Consider the following 22,580-nt stretch of genomic DNA (forward strand, 5'->3'; position numbering starts at 1 on the left):
TGTTATCTGAATATGAAGAGGAAAGTGTTGGGATAAACACAAGCTCCCAGTCCCCAGGCTAGAAGAATTAATCAGAGGCGATTAAAATCTCCGACCCGACTGGGAATCGAACCCGGGACAATCTGAACCGAAGGCCTCAACGCTGACCATTCAGCCAGTGAGTCGGACAAAGACTACAATGGATACTATTGATCAGAATAAGATTTGGTTAATAGGGTAAAATTCAATCCCACGGGATTTATTATCGGCTGTAAAGGAGAGGATGAGAAGAATGGCAATAAACGTAACCAAGGCGAATACACCTCCTAGGTTGTTAGGGATTGACCGTAGAATTGCGTAAGCTAAAAGGAAATATAATTCTGGTTGGCATACGAGCACAGCACAGCTCCGTACCTCGCATGACGTTTGTTGTTTGATTTACTTTATTTACTCTCTTGGTCAATGAGTAAACGAGGAATCAAGCTATTCTTTGAACTCATATTTCTACCTTCATTGGATGATACAAATGAAATTTTGTCGAATTCTTCAGATGCATCTTTCTCGAAGATGAACAAAACTGGTTACATTGAATTAAAAGCCGAGGGGTTACAGGCGAATGACCACCAAAAACTGTACACTTTAAATATTAACATTAGATTGTTCTAACCTCTTCCTAAATGTATCTTATGGTGGCTCATCTATAAAAAGTCCGGCTCAATGGTCAAATGGTTAGCTTGCTAACGTTTGGTCCAAGGTGCCCGAAGTTCGATTCTCGGTCTGGTGGAGGATTTTAAATTTCATTATTTACTTCCTATAGCTCGGGGGCTGGGTGATTGTCCTGTCTTCATCCTTAAAATTCAGGTAGGGCCGCATCTTCACAGAAGCGCGGGTCGTCTATACGGCGCCAATTCGAAAGACCTGCATCAGACCTTTCCGGAGACCAAACGTCATTATTATTATTTATTTACTTATTTAGTCCGCCTCTGTGGTGTAGTGGTTAGTGTGATTAGCTGCCATCTCCGGTGGCCTGGGTTCGATTCCCGGCTCTGCCACGAAATTTGAAAAGTGTAATGAGGGCTGGAATGGGGTCCACTCAGCCTCGGGAGGTTAACTGAGTAGAGGGGGGTTCGATTCCCTCCTCGACCATCCTCGAAGTGGTTTTCCGTGTTTTCCCACTTCTCCTGCAGGCAAATGCCGGGATGGTACCTAACTTAAAGCCACGGCCGCTTCCTTCCCTCTTCGTTGTCTATCCCTTCCAAACTTCCCCCCCCCCCACACCCTGTTCAACATAGCAGGTGAGGCCGCCTGGGCAAGGTACTGGTCCTCCTCCCCAGATGAATCCCCGACCCAATGTCTGATGCTCCAGGACACTTCCCTTGAGGCGGTGTAGGTGGGATCTCTCGCTGAATCAGTGGGAAAAGCCAACCCTAGAGGGTAAACAGATTATTAAAAGAAAGAAAGAAAGAAAGAAAGAAAGAAAGAAAGAAAGAAAGAAAGAAAGAAAGATGTATTATTTATGTATGTATGTATGTATGTATTTATTTATTTATTTATTTATAAGGCGATCTATGCTTTCAAGATGAGTATATTATTTTAATGTGAGATACTATTAGAATTAATATAATGTAATGATTTAAACTAAGAGTGACATACTGTATGTGGGGTAAAGAAACCCTGTAGCACGCAATAAAGAAATGAATTAATTGATAAATTAAAAAAAATATATCTGTCCTCTCACCGCTTGTTCCGTGGTCAAATCCCGGTCACTCCATGTGAAATTTATGCTGGATAAAGCGGAAGCAGGACAGATTTTTCTCCGGGTACTCCGGTTTTTCCCTGTCATTTTTCATTCCAACGAAACTCTCCAATATCATTTTCATTTGTAAGGCATTAATCATTGGCCCAAAGGAGTGCGACAGGTTTCGAAAGCCGCCACAATTCCTATACCCGCCGCCAGATGGGGGCTTCATTCATTCCATTCTTGACCCCTCCGAATGACTGGAAAGAGGCTGAGGATTTTCCTTTGAAAGGAGACAGTATCACATCGTACAATGTGTACTTCAGTTAATTATACGCTCTCTTGCCATAATTATGATCTTGAGAAGTGCTGCTAATTATCAAGGTAGTTCTCTGCATAATGCAATTTTAATGTCGGTTCATTTAAATGAGGAGTGTAACAGGCAGATATAGTCAATGAACACCCTACCATGATTACCTCTTTCAGAAGTACTCCTCTACCCCAGTGTTGCCAGATTGACAGAAATTTTCCACGGACGAGGGAAAAGACGACGAATTTAAGGAAATATGGGATAGGCTAAAGGAAAGAAATCGTAAAATGTCTTAAAAACGTGGGGTATTTTAACTTAATCGCACCTTACTTATAAAAATATCTTAAGAAGGTATTTTAAATAACACACACGGTATTTTCTTTGCATGTTTAGATGAAGTGAACTGGCCTGTTAATGCGATTATTATAGTATAATTTAATGAATATTTTTTGTTCAAACCCCATACGTTCGAGCGACAATGTGGCCCTTTCCTCAACAATCCGCTGTTATGCACCGTAATTATTACCACTATTAATAAAATAGATCCAAGTTACAAATTATTATTCGGTGCACCTGTAGTCTTTCTTCGTTCCAGACCATAATGTTTTGCTCGTTCGGTCGGACTGGCGGAGAGCTCAATACTAGTATTCCCCACTATCGGCAGCCCTGAAGATGTTTTTCCGAGGTTTCCCATTTTCACACCAGGCAAATGCCGGGGCTGTACCTTAATTAAGGCCACGGCCGCTTCCTTCCAATTCCTAGGCCTTTCCTATCCCGTCGTCGCCATAAGACATATCTGTGTCGGTGCGACGTAAAGCAAATAGCAAAAAAAAATACTAGTATTTGTGAGTGTGATGTTTATTCTTCATATAACCAGTCCAAACAGGGTGCAGTTTTCTTTACTGGGATAAAGAATGAAAGAAAATATACTCCTAAAAACGAAACGTAAGATGAGGGATGAGTTACCTTCGGAAGAAGTAAGGAAATCGGGGAGAAAGAAGAGGTTTCGAGAAGAATAGCTTAGTGATGAAAAGTTTAAAGGGTGGTTAAATCGAGTGTCCGGAGCCCGAAATGATTACAAGTTAAAATAAATAGCATGCAACGTCGAATTATCATGTGGCAAAAGTGAACTGCCCGGTCTCGAAAGCCAAGAGTAAGGGCCAAGAGGATCCGTCGTGCTAAACACACGACACCTCGTAATCTATAGGCCTTCGGGCTGAGCGGCGATCGCTTGGTAGGTCATGGCCCTTTAGGGCTGTTGCACCATGGGGTAAAAACTAAACTGCAGAAACATAGTCAACGTCAAAAAGTATAGTAAACTAGTGAAAACGTTTTCTTCTACGTCACTAATCGCTGCATTTGTATCAACAAATGAAAAAAGGCAATTAAAAGCGTTCCGATAAACTTTAAAAATTTTAAATTTAATTATCCTCTTTCTTTGCTGAACACAACGTAGCGTTACAAGTTGTTGATCATCTCCTTGGCCCTAGTTAAAGATTGGTCCGTCGTATCGCTGTACTTTACTTCACTGTATCGTATCTATGTGGAACAATTAGGATTATGAAATATACGAGTTGTGAGGAAAAGTCCGGTAGACGAGGGAAATTTCAGCAATATGACGGCAATTTCTACTCGGAATATCTGGCAACACTGTTCTACGGTCTCCCTGCTTGGCATTAATTGCGGAGGCTTGATGAAAAATTCCTCAATCGATATGTTGTGAATGTTGGCATAGGCTTGATTATGAGGGAATTTTCAAAACAATTCTTAACGATCTTTACCTCTCTGTGGCTATACGATACATGGCCTTCATGCGTACTATTCAAATACTATACATATAAAATAAGAGTTTTTTCTGTACATTGCTCAGAATTTAAAAATAATGGTATTTCTATATCAGTCGTGTCCACAGTCTGTCTGTCTGTCTGTCTGTCTGTCTGTCTGTCTGTACACGCATCACGAGAAAACGGCTGAAGACAATTTAATGAAAATCGGTATACAAAGTCGGAGAATAAGTCGCTACAATCTACGTTATAAATTATTTTATTCAAGCTATGTAAAATGGTAGTTTGGGGGAAGGCCGAAAATTTAATATTTAAATACTTATGTTATTAATGGTCGTATCTTAATGAAAATCGGTATGCGAAGTCGGGGAGTAAGTCGGTATAGTCTAGGCCATAAATAATTCAATTCACGCTGAGTGAAATGGCAGTATAACATAGTTATGTTATTAGTGGTCGTGTCGATAAATACCATATAACTGAAGTTAAATAGTAGTAAATTTCCGATCATTTATTTCTTATACGTTGTTGCCGTACCGACTATGATCACAGGGATATTCATGATTTTGGATTTTTGTTACTAAGCCCATATCAGCGCCGAGTCACGAGAACATTGGTAAACTGAATTTAATGAAATTCTGTATGTAAAGTCGGAGAATAAGGAACTACGCTATAAATAATTGTATAAGACGCTCTAATATCAGAGTTGAAAGAAAACTAAATGTGAAGGCCTACAATACAGAAAGATCAACCGGGCGAGTTGGCCGTGCGCGTAGAGGCGCGCGGCTGTGAGCTTGCATCCGGGAGATAGTAGGTTCGAATCCCACTATCGGCAGCCCTGAAAATGGTTTTCCGTGGTTTCCCATTTTCACACCAGGCAAATGCTGGGGCTGTACCTTAATTAAGGCCACGGCTGCTTCCTTCCAACTCCTAGGCCTTTCCTATCCCATCGTCGCCATAAGACCTATCTGTGTCGGTGCGACGTAAAGCCCCTAGCAAAAAAAAAAAAAAACAAACAAAACAGAAAGATCATAAAATTGATCAACAATAACATTACATTGACCATTGTTTGTTGTGATGTGCCAATCATCTCCAATAGATAGGATTACTGCTGCGTAACGAAATTTTTAAAATTTGCTTTACGTTGCACCAACACAGATAGGTCTTATGGCGACAAGGAGATAGGAAAGGGCTAGGAGTGTGAAGGAAGCGGCCTTGGCCTTAATTAAGGTACAGCCGAAGCAGTCACCTGGTGTGAAAATTGGAAACCACGGAATGTCATCTTCAGAACTGCCGACAGTGGGGTTCGAATCCATTATCTCCCGGATGCAAGCTCACAGCTGCGCGCCCCTAAGCACACGGCCAACTCGCCCGGTCGTACCGAGTGTAACAGCTTGCCTGAATATTGGCGGGAAGTAGGAGGGGAGTTGGATAACTTTCTTCTTTAGCATGCCATTCCTCTGGTTCATAAATTTCCTGATACTAATGGTACGTAACACACTGGTTCATCATAGTATTCGAGCTATTCAATCCCTACTCGGAGGCACTGATTGGAATGAGCAGTGTGCACACTTACATAAATAATGGCGGAGGGGTGTTCACGGCTATCTGCGGCCTGGTCATTCCAGCACTGGGACTTTGGACTGTTAGGTCGGTACCGTAGTACTGTTCGTTAAAAGTGAGAAAATGTGCGGGTTTTCATTTGATCGAGTATTTTATGTAATAACACTTTTTAAATGCTGCTTTCCTACTAACGTTTTTTGTAATGACCTACGTTGACCAGTTAGGAAAACCAATAAGTCAGTCTTTCTGACAACCCCGTAGCGAAGCACGGGTACATCAGCTAGTATTCGATAAAGTTCATGACATTTTGCGTTGCAGCCTTCGATCATATTAGGTCATAATACTTCGTAATCCTTATTGTTGTTCCTATTTCTGTTATTATGTAATTGTGTTGAGATAGCGTTAGCACTGAATGTGAAGTCTGTATGATAGCCTATGTACTTGGTCTCAATACAGATCTCCCTTTTTTACCCTAGCGTTTATCCCGACAAACGTGATCAGCTGTCTTTCTGTTTTCACCCTTTAACTTTGGTGGTCTAAACACTATTTTTGGCATACCAAAATATAGAAAAGTCACTGTAGTTTAAATATTGAGGAGCATTTGGGTAAGAGTGAATTGTATTATATTTGTTTGGTGAATCACCTTGAATCAATCACTACTGATCTGCAGTTAGAGCAGTCGCCCAGGTGGCAGATTCCCCACACACACTTCGAAATTGGTGTGTATAATTTATTTATTTATTTATTTATTTATTTATTTATTTACGTAGTTCCAATGGCATACAGTAGCTGCGAGCTTGCATCCAGGAAAGAGAGGAATCAAACACGACTGTCGGCAACCTTGAATATGGTTTTCCCCCATTTTCACACTAAGTAAATGCTGGTATTGTACCTTAATTAAGGTCATGGTTTCTTCTTTACCATTCCTTGCCCTATCAACTTCGCCAAGAGGTCTTATTGTAACGGTGCGATGTAAAATAAGTAGCAACCATTTTGCTTATATTTTTTATTTATTTAATGTCACTTTCAGCCACTTATGGGCTAGAATTACATAACTCCCGTAATTTTCTTAATTTCCTTTATTATTTGACAATATTATTTAGTTTCCTGGCTGGCCTTTCCTGCCAGATTACCCTTTCAGGTCACTTCGGATAGATTTGCCACTTCGAAAATTTTCGTCATGAATACTCTATATTTTCGGCGTAATTCGGTGGTGGCAAGGGGTAGCAGTTGCCCCCCCCCTCCACCTCACAATATTTTGAAGGAAACCTTATTTTCGTAAAATTAGACACAGAAATACCTCTGTTTAATTTCAATGAATTAAACAAAATGAATATTACAAAATTGTATGGGCTACCTATATAATGTTGATAGTAATACATTTTAATATTGCTCAATTTTAGCTTCGAACTCCCCTCGCTCTCGTGCTCAGTTCTAATTAAAACATCACTAATAAGTTCAGAAAAAGTGCTGACGTGCGGGCTTTGGATCTACACGAATGTCTTGATGATGAAATGTTCAGATTAGCTACCGTGCGCGTATTTTTCGAGCGGTGGAGATACTGTTTAGTTATGTTATAGTGTAGTGTTTGTTACGTGCATCTCCTGTAGTTATATTTAATGGTTGTTCTGATTTGCTGCATTATTCAATATTTTAATAGCTAAAATGGTAAGCAAACTATCTACTATATTTATTTGCTTAGGGTTAAATTGTGCCAATTTGCTTAATGTTTATTACAGCATTTTAACTTTATGTAGAAAATTTTTTCAAGTTCGACTAACACTATTAATTTTACTTGTAAATAAATAGGTATATACTAGGCATATTTTGTTAGGTAACTTTGAAGCCGTTCTATCGGCTCTACAAGAAATTTCACGGACTGACGCTGCCAGCGGTAGGCAAGCTAATGCTCTGCTAAAACGCATGGAGGATTTTGACTTTTTATTACTGTAAATTTACTCTTACTCAGAAGAGTTCTTATGCGATGTGACTCATTATGAAAAACCCTACAATCCAGCAATGTAATCAGTTGTAAAATCAGTGAACAACAAGACACTTGATGGTTTATGGCCTTTTAGAACTGAAGAAATGTGTGTCAGTATTGTTTAATCACTGAACGGACGTAGCAGAAAAATGTGGATTTAGCGTAGCAGAGTTGCCAAGGAAATGCAACAAGCTGGCAGAAATTGGCAGTGGGAATAAAGCTCCATTTGAGACATGCAACAGTACTACAAAGCTACAATGCCGTTTCCTGTTATTGGCATATTTAAGCAAGAGATAGAGACCAGGATTCAAGGAAACAACTTGATGTTGTCAACCATTTAAGTCAAGTTCTAAATGGAAGTGAAGTAACGTGGCCAGAGTAAAATATGACTGTAAATTTTACACTTTGGACAATAAACTATTGCCTGAGTTGTAGTTTTGTTTCACGAAATAGAAGATAAAAAGAAGGTATTGAAACGGGAATTCCCTGTCAGCATTCGCCGTCCATGTATTTATTGTGGAAAACGCGCTAATACCCGTCTGTAGAGATTTGAAACGAGCGCCGAGCGCGCAGGCATCATGTGTGACAGCGCAGGCAGGTGATCGCTCGTTGCAGGGTACCAGCCAAGGTCGAGTGACGTCACGATCGAATGTTCCATTCCTTCGATGTCATCATACCCAGAACGGGATTTCCGATCGTAATTTGAAGCACATCGTCTTGTACGCCTAAATAACAAATATCACTGCACAAAATTTCAAGCACATCGGCGTAAGGATCACCGAGTTATGGAAGATTAAAGAATCTCATATTTTCAATCTGGCCAGCCGACCTGTGGGTATAAAGGAGCCCGCTGGCTCCGGTGAACTCCGAGTGTGTTTCGTCGTGTCCCAGCTCCCACGCCGTGCGTGCCAGCTGTGGAATTACTGTTATTCTGTCCGGCTGAGGGCCGATGGTAGAAGGTACGCGAGACGGTTCGAGTGTCTAAGTGTCGAACGTATACTCGTGGGACTTTAACTTCGCGTGAAGGAAATAAGTTGTCTGAGAAGACTTGATCAATAGTTATACAAGTGATAGAATCGGTTTAGCTGATCAACCTATTTTTTGACTTGTGAATTTCGTCTTATAGAGACTGTACATTACTTGCTGTCACATAGACCTTTTAAAAAAGACAGTGCTTTTATAAAGAGTGTGATTAACTTAGTGCATAAAGACTGCGCCTTAGTGAGAATTAACTTCATTTCATAAAAGGTGTACCTCAAGGTTTAATTTACTTCGTAAAAACTGTGCCTACATTTCTTTTCGAGAGACTGTGCTGATTTACTGTACCTCAGTGGAAAATTTTCTTTTGAAAGACTGTGTTTAATTTACTTCGTAAATATTGTGTCTCAGTGGAAAATTAATTTCTTTTGAAAGACTGTGTTTTATGTATTCCATGAAGACTGTGCCTTTTTTTCTTCTCAAGAGACTGTGTACGAAGAGACTATGTACGAAGTAAAAGACTGTGTCTTAGTGGAACTTAGTTTTCATTTCACAAGACTGCGTGTTACAATTCATAAACTGTTCCTCTACAAGTCACGAGACTGTACTGTGGTCAATTAAAACTGTATTCGTAGAAACCTTAATGTACCTGTGTGCTAAAACATCGTATTCATTAGGAACATTGACTCGTTGGCTGAATGGTCAGCGTACTGGCCTTCGGTTCAGAGGGTCCCGGGTTAGATTCCCGGCCGGGTCGGGGATTTTAACCTTAATTGGTTAATTCCAGTGGCCCAGGGGCTGGGTGTTTATGCTGTCCCCAACATCCCTACAACTCACACACCACCTTAATACTATCCTCCACCACAATAACACGCAGTTACCTACACATGGCAGATGCCGCCCACCTTCGTCGGAGGGTCTGCCTTACAAGGGCTGCAATCGGCTAGCAATAGCCACACGAAATTATTATTATTATTATTATTATTATTATTATTATTATTATTATTATTATATTAGGAACATTGCGAAACACTGTGTCCGAGGGACTTGATTTATTTCTTTTTTTTGAACTGTGATTAAGTGCAGTTGCACACGGTTGAACCTCAAAGTCACAGAAGGTTCCAGATTTTGTGTTGCCTATAACTTCAAGTTCGTCAATGACTATCTCATTTACTGAACAGTGATAACTTTCATCATTATCACGGAAATGTGATTCTGAATTTATTTCTTCGAAGTATTTAGCGTCCGTCACTATTGACAGTGGAACTCGAGCATTTAACAAACAGTGTCGTGCCTCAACCTTCAATGCAGTGGTGAGAGGAGTTCAGCGACGAGGGACGACGACCGACGCCGACGCCGAAAGACGACACATCTCTACATCGTTCTGAACACTCAAAATCCAACTACTTGTCTGTAAAGGTGATATGATTTATCTGTTTTTCTTGAATAAACTCCAAGTTCCACTTAATAAGAACTTATTGCACTACACTTCTCTCTCCGACTCTCTGAGCATGGACCGTACACGCCCTGGCGTCAATCCATGTTCTCCACTAAGCTAAAGTACGCGCGTTCCTGTTTCAATATATATCTAAGAGCTACAGTTTCCTAGAGAAGTATTTGAGAAGTGTGTTCAGTCTCATTTTTTTTAATTCCCTGTTTCCTTTATATTTTTACAATGAATTAAGTAACCTGTGAGAGGTACTTTCCATGATTTCGGCATTTAAAAACATATTGGAGGAACACGATAGCCAGGGAGAGGTTATCCTATTTGGCTTTTTGGCTAACAAAAAGAGTACTGATGTTGCCTTTCAAAAGTAATGGAGAACTTTAATTCAAATCGAAAGATAACACTACATTTTGTTTTAAAAATACAATGTGATCAGACTATGTAAAATAAAGAACATCACCTTTTGTCCATGTTGTCTGCTTGATTATTACTTTTACGGATAAAAACAGGCCATTTAACAAATGAATTTGAATTAGATCTACTTTTTAACTATGTGTAAATGTTCTTCGCTTTACAGCGATTTAGTTATTAAATTTAACTTATTAATATAGAATATTTGTAATAATTTTGTGGTCGCAAATTGCACTCACTTCTTTGCCATCCTTTCTGGTTCCATTTTCCTGAGGTGTCTTATGGGAATCCATTCGCCTCTTCTTCAATGTGGTCGAACGAGTTCGACAGCTGCAGTCGCTTAAGTCTGGCCAGTATTCGGGAGATAGTGGGTTTGAGCCACACTGCCGGCAGCCCTGAAGATGTTTTTCCGTGGTTTCCCATTTAGACACCAGGCAAATGCTGGGGCTGTACCTTAATTAAGACCACGGCCGCTTCCTCCCCACTCCCAGCCCTTTCCTGTTCCATCATCGCCATAAGACCTATTTGTCTCGATGCAACGTAAAGCGACTGGTTAAAGAAAGAAAATATGGTCAAGATCTTCTCAAACGTTTGATAAATCTCTTCATTTTACCGATACGGAATTTAAATTCGTTTTATTTTTGTTACTTTTTAGGTTCCTAGATTTTCGGAGTCTCTCAGAATCCTTTCTGGGCTCTTTCTCTGCAATGAATAAGCAGTCCATGTTTGACTACCGAAATGTAGTATCTTGAGTATGACGTGAGGAGACAGGAATTTGTATATACAAGTCTTTTGGCAATGTCCAAATTCTGTCTCAATCGTCCTTGCTTCTTCTTCCTCTTCTTCTTCTCATTATCATTATTATTGTATATGTACCAGGGCTACTCCTTCACCGGCTATTTAACTGCGCACCTTCTCTATGGCCATCTAAGTCAGTGAACACGAAGTTTTAAAAACCTTCTAAAAACTTTCTTCTCCGATGGTTAGATGGCTCTGCCACCTATTTTCTACCGATATGTGGTGGACTAAACGCAAATTAAGTGCTGAAGATATGTTTGCTGTTTTAGGTGGTAAACCTTTCTTATGATATTTTTTATGTACGTACCGAAGTTGTCAACAGTACACCTGGTTCCTCCTATAATGTAATCTGCCTATCACATGCCTGTAAATGCCTGTAACTAAATTCTCTAGCCAAACAAACACGTGTGTGTGTGTGTCTGTGGAACACTTTAGGGCCGTCTTGTCTGATTTGCTCCGGATATTGAGAGTGCGTCTTGACGGAGATAGGAGAGGGTAGCAGGCAAGGTGCGGCTGACTTGAAGAAGATCCAGCGCTAAAACAATGGCAGAATTTACCTAAACATGTGATTGTGTCGGCGTCCGTTTCAAGGGGAAGGTTTCAGCAGTTTTCTTCAAATCTAATATGTAATCTTTTCTTTTTGGGCTGATATGTAGGACTTTTTTCCCAGTCTTCGGACTCTATTTATATTCCCTACTGAGAAAACATTGATTGAAACAACGAAATTACGTACTCCTCGTAAAATTAATCTAAGAGAAAGACGAAGAGTTCCGAATCTCTGAAGAATGAACGTAATGATTACCATACACGTTAGAATAAAAATGTTAAAAAATCCTAGATCTTCAGTGGTAAAGATGCTCAAAAAGTAGAAGCTTTTTCTTAACTTATTTGCGGCAAAGAATGAGCCATCGTAAGACATAAAGGATATGGACACCTATACGTGGCTTTTATGGCTGGAAATCGAAGGATCTGGTTTAACACGTTCGATAAGAAGAAGAAGAACAATACTAAATACAGTATCTTACTCAAGTGTATTTGTAATCCTTATCACAGAAGTTGGATATCATATGGGTATGTGCTGTGATAGATCTGTAGAATTTATCCTTGTAAATGTAATTAAAATCCTGGTCTGGCAAATAGAAGCCTGTTTGAAAATTAATGGCATGTCCGCAAGCATAGTATACATAAGAAAATGTGTACGTCAAGGCTGTTCCTTATCATTTTATCACCTTCCTTATTACATCTGTATTCAGAAGAGATGGTGAGAGGAGCACTTGGAATGACTCAGTTATCGACATAGGAAGCAGAACGTTCAACAACATCAGAAATGCAGATCACGCGGTCATTATCGCACTCTGTCCAGTAGACCTGATAGATCTGTTGTTACAGGAATACGCCGTGTATCATAAGTATGGTTACAAGATCAGTGTCAGTTAGACGCAAATTCAAGAAATAGCAGCTGCACAAACACTAAAATCTAGCAAATATGAATGAATACTGTTTAAACTCTTTATTCGTTTATTCAGATACGGAGTTAAAATTATTGTATACATTTATCTTAATTTGTGGCCTTATAAAACGATATAAAGTAAAATACTTCAAACTATAGTACACTAGCACATCGTTTATCCATATAGGGATAGACTCACATTTGGAACCATTGAGAGTCAAATGTCTCATTTTGCCCATCGTATTGCAGAAAGTAGTTTCATCTACAAATAGACAAAATCCAACTGACCAAGTACTGAACATCCGCCTGCTTCTGTGTGGAGCTGATTTTGTGCTGCAATGTACACGGCGTATGGAGTGGTATGCATAAATAGATCATTTGATTCTGTCCTCCTCCTTTTAACGTTCGCGTGATGAGCTGGGTCACACTCCACGGCTCTCTTTGATGAATCATTTTGTCCCCACTGATGAGGCAAGACAAGAATGTAAGCATTTCCAGTACATACTCGTATATTAATAAAATACCGAAATTGTCTGTGCCGCCACTTTCTCGACTTCCATTCCACGTAGTAAAAGCTATTCGTCATATCTGCTTTGTCCACGTAGTCCTCTCTACTTCATCACCACTTTAAGACATGGTATTTGTATGATTGTGCCATCCTATTCCTTCCGATTCACTTTTTCAGCACTAAGAGTGGAATTAACAGTAGACAATAATATTACCACGAGTTTTTCCTTCCACTTGACATAGACAATTCCATAAGAACGAATAGACCAATCACATTATACTTGTGTAATTCTAAGTGGGATTTTAGAGTTGGCATTCCTTTTCTATGAGCCCGATCTGTAACCGCAGGCAGCAAGTTCAAAATTCTTGAGAGAGTGCAGGACTGGTGTACATGTTAAAAAGGAGATGACAAAGTAGATACGGTATCCGTTTACTACCACATACTTATGTATGTCCCTCAACTCCTGCACATCCTGAGGACTTCTGCACTTGCACTGTGTGTGTTAGTCGCTGAGTCTGCCGCTCCTGTGTGGAAAGCATCAGTATATGCTAAGCAGGTTGATACTCCGGTCAACGATACTGCAAGGACAATCTCAGGATACCTAAAACCAACACCAGTGCAGAAGCTTTACCCGATTGCTGAACAGCCCCACTCAACATCCGGAGGGTCACTGCTACAGACGCCGAGAGAATAAAACAGGAGAATGACCATCATCATCTACTCCATGGTCATCAAGCAGCAATGTCTCCTCTCAGATCCCGCAAAAGATTCCTTGCTAGGACTCTGTCGCTGGAAAGAACACCAGAGACAACTCGTCTTGACAGATGCAAAAGCACGCGGCCCACAGACATGTTACTGAAATAAGAACTAACTCCTAGCGCCGACCCACCTTACCCTTATAATAATAATAATTATTTCGTGTGGCTATTTCTTTTTTTTGCAAGTTGCTTTACGTCGCACCGACACAGACAAGTCTTCAAGTCTTACGGCGACGATGGGACAGGAAGGAGCTAGAAGTGGGAAGGAAGCGGCTGTGGCCTTAATTAGGTACAGCCCCAGCATTTGCCTGGTGTGAAAATGGGAAACCACGGAAAACCATCTTCAGGGCTGCCGACAGTGGGGCTCGAACCCACTATCTCCCGAATACTGGATACTGGCCGCAATTAAGCGACTGCAGCTATCGAGCTCGGTGTGGCTATTTCTAGCCGAATGCAGCCCTTGTAAGGCAGACCCTCAGATGAGGGTGGGCGCCTTACCCTTATGGAGGTCGCTCATCCGCTTAAGAGTAGGCGTCCTTCGATGCAAGACGAACCTGAAGGAATAGGGGATCCTACCAGCAAACGCACACACCTTGTGTGAATCCTGGACAACCCATGCACATCACATGATGTTTTTAGAGGAAACAACAAGGCCATCGCAGCTGCAGTTTTTTGCAAATGTTGACCGGAGACGGAAATGATTTGATTGATTGATTGATTGATTGATTGATGGATGGATGGATGGATTGATTGATTGATTGATTGATTGATTGATTGATTGATTGATTGATTGATTGATTGATTGATTGATTGATTGATTGATTGATTGATTGATTGATTGATTGATTGATTGATTGATTGATTGATTGATTGATTGATTGATTGATTGATTGATTGATTGATTGATTGATTGATTGATTGATTGATTGATTGATTGATTGATTGATTGATTGATTGATTGATTGATTGATTGATTGATTGATTGATTGATTGATTGAACGACCACCCTCTCTCCCAAGTTAATTTAAACTGATTCCGTACTTTTCCATACATATCATTATATTATCCATATTTACCCACTTTCACATCCTCTATTAATGGAGTTTGTGGCAAATAAAGTTTGAGTGTAACACGTCCTTTACATTTTACCACTCATTTATCCACACTTCAAGCCATCTCTGTATCAGTGGTTGTATTTTATAGAGTTTATCATAATTTAGGTTAGTTTTTGATTGCATAACTGAGTTGTCATTGAAATGAAGATGTGGCAAAATCCAGCTGAATCTATTTAGAAGCATAAGTGATGAAATGTACGCATCCCTCAGCTCGGAATGTGATGACCAGCAGTCGCGATACGCACAAGGATATGTTATTCCCGTTAGGATATTGATGGCCAGAAACACATTCAGTTCCAGTGTACTTTACGTTTGAAAGGCTTGACTTCTTGCGTTGCATTCAGGTTAGTTTGAAAAACTATGTGGTTTAACATGTCGTCTCCAAACAAATACAAAAATACTTTAACAGGCTGGATATCAGGATCAGCATTTTCCAATTGACCTTAAAGGGGAACCAATACATTCAACAGACCAAAAATGAGATTTCCAGTTCAGTTTTCATTTAAAATTGAACTTTTCTCTTTACAACAGTGCCAAACTTTTGTTAATATTATTGATACTCTCGGAGTTATGACCGAAAACTTGAAGCCCTGTCACCCAAGGCACTCTGAATGTTTTTAAGATATTAAGATGGAATTTTGCATGCATGTACATTTCATAGAAGAGATGATGTACTAGAATTATTGAGCTAACTTTATTGGTTAAGTTTAAAAATATATATTTTCAAATGAAAATGAATTAAAATTGACTACTTGAAAATAACTTCATAATTTTTTTAAATACTTGATGGACTGCATTGATTCTAGTACACGTTGTACAGGGAGTTTCTCTCATCGGTTGGCCGGCAGGCTTGCCCTCCTTATCTGCCTCCCGTTGACTCATCGCTTCCCGCTGCGCGGCATAGCAACAAAGACAACACTTCACTCATGAGATGACATGATATGAGATACCAGTTACAGTTAATAAAATAAGAATTAAGGAAGTTAGTAACTAAGAATTAAGAAACTAAGCTTGTGTCTTATAACAGGAGATGTTGGAAGTGTTCTCTTCCTGCGACCACACATTTCTGGCATCGTATTAGGGAACTACGATTCACACACATACGTTATTTTTCCGTAATTGAGGCTATTTCTCTCCGGATATTCAGTTCGTCCAACGTGTGAGGTTTTTTTTGCCTACCCTTTATTTTTTAAGTTACCTCATAAATAAGTCACAAACAGGGTGTCCTATAATTCAGTATCCATTCACTGCGCACCATACTCCGATCCGTTCGTCGTGTAGAGGAATTTCGTATATGCGATATTGTTTTCCTACACTCTAATATCTGTTATTTTGCGTCGAAACATACTCGTGTAAATGGAACCATTCTTCGTCAGAGAAAAATATGAAGCGTGGATCAATTATTTCATCACGTTTCGCTACACCCAATTACAAAAATGTACCCGTTTATCATGATCACGTGGATGCACTTCGTGTACTACAGTTACCTTGTTTGGTTTCAATTTTAACATTTTTGTAGCCCGCCGTACTGAGCTCTTCGAAACCTCCGCTTCTAGTCGTCTTAGCGATTTTGTAGGCGTATATTCTAATCTTCCTGGGATTTCATTTACTTTTTCCTCGTTAAGTACACGTTTTTTAACGTTTCACTTCTTGCCGTGTAAAGAACCAGTTCCTCTCAATTTGTTCACGAGTTTCCGCACGCCCTCTCTATGTGGAGGGCGTAAACTTTCTTTTTGTTCACGATTGGCTTTACGTCGCATCGACACAGATAGGTCTTATGGCGACGATGGGATAGGAAAGGCCTATGAGTTTTGGAAGAAAGCGGCCGTGGCCTTAATTAAAGTACAGCTCCAGCATTTACCTGGTGTAAAAATAGGAAACCACGGAAAACCATCTTTAGGGCTGCCGACAGTGGGATTCGAACTGAAGCGATCTTGACTTCATGTCTAACCTTAGAGGATCGAATTAAGAAGGACAAACCCACGTGCATGGCATTCGAAGATCTAGATAAGGCATTCGTTAACGTTGATTGGACCAAGCTATTTGAGATTCTGCAGGTGGTCGGATCAGATACAGAGAAGGAAGGATTATCTACAATCTGTACAAAAATCAGTCTGAAGCGATAAGAATCGAGGGCTATGAAAAAAGAGGAGCTATCCATAAAATATTTAGGCAAGCCTGCAGTTTGTCTCTTTTCCTTTTCAATGTTTATATAGAACCGGCGGTAAAGGGAATCAGAGGAATTTTGATCCAAGATAAATAAATCAAAACTCTTAATATTTGCCGATGATATTGTAATTTTATCTGAGTTTGGAGAAGATCTGGAGAAATTATTGAACCGTGCGAACACAGTCCTGGATAAAGAGTACAACATGAAAAGAAGTAAATCGAAAACAAAAGTACAAGTAATCGGCGATTGAAGTCGGTCCCTTTCCGACACAGGAGTATCCATTTCTACCACACAACCTTAGGCGTCCAGCGTCACGTGTCGAGCTACTACTATAAATAAACTACTACTATAAACTACTATAATAAAAGTGCGTGGACCCATTTGTCATGGCCGGTATAAGGAATACAGCGCAGATCTACTATCTACGTCTCACGAGAACTAGTGGCAGCTTGTAGGTACGGCGCGAGTAACAGATACTACTTTCTAAGCTACATTCGTCGTGACAGACTGTGCAACTCTGTGAAACAGATGAGTGTTCAGTAGTAGGCTAAATGTGTAAATAAAGCACAATTGCACTACCACTTTGAGGCTCTAGAACAGCACCTAATTTCGCAAGAGTAATCGCGGACGAAACAGATGTTTATTGTCAGGCCTTGAGACTTAAGATAGGCGCATGCGCAACAGCCATGTTTTCCCTCGCGGCCCTTGCGTCGCATCCACGTGACTTCTCGTCAGACGACCATAGTAGTTGGCCATGATGGAAGCCTCCATACTACCGTGGTATTCCGAGAGTGAGATATTATCGCAGTCCGTATATCGCCCTGGTAAATAGTCATGGATCCATCATTGGAGAAAGAAGTTTTACTTCTGACGCTTGTTCTTTATGAAGACGAAGGTGAATCCCAGTAATTATTTTGCATACACTAAATTTGCATAGATGGAATCTTTTTTTTTGCTAGGGGCATTACGTCGCACCGGCACAGATAGGTCTTATGGCGACGATAGGATAGGAAAGGCCTAGGAGCTGGAAGGAAGCGGCCGTGGCCTTAATTAAGGTACAGCCCCAGCATTTGCCTGGTGTGAAAATGGGAAACCATCTTTAGGGCTGCCGATAGTGGGATTCAAACCTGCTATCTCCCGGATGCAAGCTCACAGCAGCGCGCCTCTACGCGCACGGCCAACTCGCCCGGTATAGATAGAATCAGTATGCTGTCTATGTGTATGCATATTTATAATTGCACAAAGAGTTTTTAAACGAAATACATATGTCAGTGGTTATTATTTATGTTCCTAGTTTAGGTGAAATAAAACAGGTTGGGTCCATGTTGTAAACATATCGAGAGAGGAACTGGGGTATGTTTTACACTAATTCCCAGATTCCTGAAAGATGAAAATGGATTTCTGCTTCAGAATATATACTGACAGTTTCGATGAAATTATGAGAGTCATCAGAAACGGTGTCCAATTTTCTGCTTTACGGAAGTGCAGATTCTAAATGTCTTGAGTCACGACCAACTGGTTACCAAAGATTCCCAAGTCTCGCGCGTTAGTGTGAACCGTCCACTGGGTAAACAGCGATATTCGTCCGGAACTGAATTTAGCGCCTATGTGCAAGAGCGACTAAGTGAAGTCAGTATCTTTTGCAGCAAAAAAAAATTAAAAAAATGCTAGGTGGCTTCACCACTTCAAATGAAATTTCGTACAGATTTTTCAGTACACTGTGTCAGATTTTTACAGGTAAATAATATACCTAATTGATAATAATAATAATAATAATAATAATAATAATAATAATGAACATGGAGATGCGACGGGTAGTGACCTAACTGAACGTTATAGAAGCCAAAATTTCAAAGCCCTAGAATATTTCACATTCTGCGGAATTCGATATTTACCGAGGTGAATGCTTGATGCTTAATGCTTGTTGTTTTAAGGGGCCTAACATCGAAGGTCATCGGCCCCCTAGGTAAATGACGACTGAAGTCTGGACCCATACGCTTTTAGTAAAGGAGACAAATTTATCTTGAAACATAGGTTAATTCATGGGGTCGAAACAATCGTTTGCAGGGTGAGGCACCTTTACCTCCCGTTACACCGCTAGCTTGACAGAAAAATATTAGCATCATCAATAAGCTGTCTTCGGATTATGCAGCTCAAACAAAAATGGAATCCTGTCTACAATCCTTCTAATACTATGCAGATATTCTTCGAATCACCCTTCATGAAGCTTACTAAAACGTTCAGTGAAGAACCACTATCTTCTTCTTATTATTATTCGCCTTCTGCCGCTTTTCTCACGGCTGTGGAGGTGCGAACTGTCACACATGTGGATTTGGCCCTGTTTTACGACCGGATGCCTTTCCGGACACCAACTCTATCTAGAGGGATTTATTCACTATTGCGTGTTTCTGTGGTGGTTGTTAGTGTGGTGTGTTGTCGAAATATGAAGAGGAGAGTGTTGGGAGAAACACAAACGCCGAGTCAGCGAGCCAGAAGAATTAATCAGACGCGATTACAATCTCCGGCCCGAACCCGGGACGCTCTGAACCGAAGGCCTCAACGCTGACAATTCAGCCAAGCAGTCCGGCAAAACACCACTAATTATGAGAATATTTCATTCATTTTGCAACGTAGTTAGCAAGAAGAAATAATCACGCTGTTATCTCCCTGAACGCAAATACGATTGAGAGTGTGCTACAATTCAAGTACATGTGGTGCTGGCCAACATAAGGATGGGAACTGAATGTAGAAATTAAAATCGGGGACGACATTCCTGGAGGTGTGTTTCTGAAGTTAGAACATCTTCAGTGCAACTGTGGCTTCCGTTTCTAAACCCGTTGGCGTGTCGTTAAATGTTACGTGTTGTAGGTACTGGTGCTGAAATCTCGCCATTAACCTTTTAAGGACCAGTTTTCAAACATCTGGAATTGACCCCTCTCCTAAGATATATTTCACGTTGTATGTAACTATTTTTTTTGGTCAAAATATCATGCTATACATTTGGCCAAAATAGTTTAGCCGCGTTGAGTGGCTCAGGCGGCGCTGGCCTTCTGACCACAATTAGGCAGGTTCGATCCTGGCTCTGTCTGATTGCATTTGAAGGTGCTCAAATACGTCAGCCTCGAGTCAGTAGATTTACTGGCACGTAAAAGAACTCCTGCGGGACTAAATACCGGCACCTCGGCGTCTCCGAAAACCTTTAAAAGAAATTAGTGCGACGTAAATACAATAGCATTATTAAAATAGTTTTGTTCTGCAAAAAATACAAAAAAAAAAAAAGCAAAATAGGTAATATTAGACTTCCAGTGCCAATGTCCAAAGCCCCACTACTGTTTGTGGACGATCAGACGTTCCTTAATACAAGGTGGAAGAAGAGCTAATCAGATGCAATTAAAATCCCCGAGATGGCTGGGAATCGAACCCGGGATTCTCTGAACCACAATACTAGACTTCCAGTGCAAATGTCCGAAATATTACAAACTAGCGAATGTACCCGTGCTTCGCTACGGTATTCTACATTGTATTCGAATATCGAAGTAAATAGTGTACATGCAGTAAATAAGATTGTTTTAAAATTGCATGTCTCTTAGCGTTATCCGAGAAAGAGCATGGGGAGGTCCCCGTACGTTGTTTCCAATGTAAAGTGTTTGTTACGGATTTGTGATATAACGGCAGGCTCACTTGCCTACTGGCATTCACAATCGAGTTGGGAAGTTTACATTATAATTGCAGGCCCCATTGCCTACTACGCGGACAGAATCAATTTGGGGAGTTTTCGTTAAAATGGCAGCCCCCCTTTCCTACTTCCAGACAGATTACAGTTGAGGAGTTTCTATTATAATTGTAGGCAATTACCCTACTATCACTCGAAATTGAGTTGTGCAGATATCATTATAATGCCAGGCCCATTTTCCTACTGCCAGCCAGCTTACTGCCAGTCACACCAAGTTGGTGAGTTTCCATCAAAATAGCAGGCCACTATGCCTAATGCCAGTCACATTTTAGATGAGGACATTTCGTTATGATGGCGGGCACCCTTGCCTACTGCCAAACACAATCGGGTAGGGGAGTTTTAAACAAAACTGCATGCTCACTTGCCTTCTGCAAGTCAAATCGAGAAGGGAATTATTCATTACAATTGTAGGCCTTCCTTACTAATAACAGTTACACAGGAGTTGGAGAAGGAACCCTTTCCTACTGCCAGTCAAAGTCGGTGTGGGGAGTACTGATTACAATATCAGACCCACCCTTTCTCGATCGCTAAAAATCGACATCAGTGAATATATATATAGATCGACATACGAAAGTATATGCGTGTTTACAATATTGAAGACCTTCATTTACAGATTAACTGCTACTAAACGTACGTCATATCGACAAAGGATTATACCATAAGACACGCCGGATTTAGTGGCCTAAATGGCTGGTCCTATGATATGTCATCTATTCTTGGGTCAGATTGAGTTAGAAACGTTGAACAGGGTAAAGGTTTTGTAAGATTTTCTCACATTACATTACTTTTCTGATAATTATGTGACAGCTACATACATAGCATTTGGCTCACATATGGCTACTGGGTGGGCCAATTTTCGTGAAGAGTTTGATGATTCTGTATTTCATATTATTTCATATAATTGAAAGTATGAATTATGCATGTGAAAATTCCAAATTGACTTAACATCGATTAATAGAGAAAAATCAAACGTATAAGGGATACAGATACGGCAAAAAGTCATAAGACCAAGGTTGTAGATCATTCCAAATTGAACGGAGATTGTGCAATCCGTTATGTGATAGGAATTTCCGAAGGTGTGCACCATCATTAAAATTGCCTGCATATTTCGATATTCTTCGGGGATAAAAAGTGAAAAATTTAATGATCTAGGATGTTTTCCGTTCGTTACAGGCTAAAACGTATAATTTTGTCAAATTTCAATTATCTTCTTTTTCTTCTGGCAGATTATGCCGCAATCTGGATTTTGGGCGAGGCGGGTAAAAATTAGGACTTTCAGGAAACTAAACCAAAAATTATGGAGATGGTCATTATTACCCCTTAAACGGAAAGCTGTACGAAAATTTCGCCAAAATAGTCAGTGTAGAGGCACACAGTCGTTACGATTTGATTTATATAGATAAGGAATCTGCTCCATGTAAAACACCTTTTGGCCTATGTCTGCTGGACTTAACCTGCAAAAGTGACCATTCATGACATCTCCCTTATTAATCCTCCTGACGAAAAAATGCACATGAAAAAAACAGGTTTAGTGGTGGAATTCCATCACGTTTGGTCGATTTCCAGTCAGGTTGGTCTTGTTCTGTATATATTGTGGAAGAGTAAAATCACCATTTGTGTTCCCTATAAACCGCCAGTCCATTCCGGAACATGAAATGTTATTTACGCTTAAAACCTTCCTTTGGACAGGTGGATGCTAAATATAAATTTTGGTTCGAATGTCTTCAGTAGTTTTCAAGTTGTAAGCAATAGGGTTTACATGCACCCGCTCGTGAGTCAAGTCCGATGGGACTTGTACAGAAAAACGGTCCGTTAATGATATCTCCCTTATTAATCCTCGTATCGAAATGATGCACA

This window comes from Anabrus simplex, chromosome 1 (genome assembly GCF_040414725.1).
Source record: "Anabrus simplex isolate iqAnaSimp1 chromosome 1, ASM4041472v1, whole genome shotgun sequence".
Lineage (NCBI taxonomy): Eukaryota > Metazoa > Arthropoda > Insecta > Orthoptera > Tettigoniidae > Anabrus > Anabrus simplex.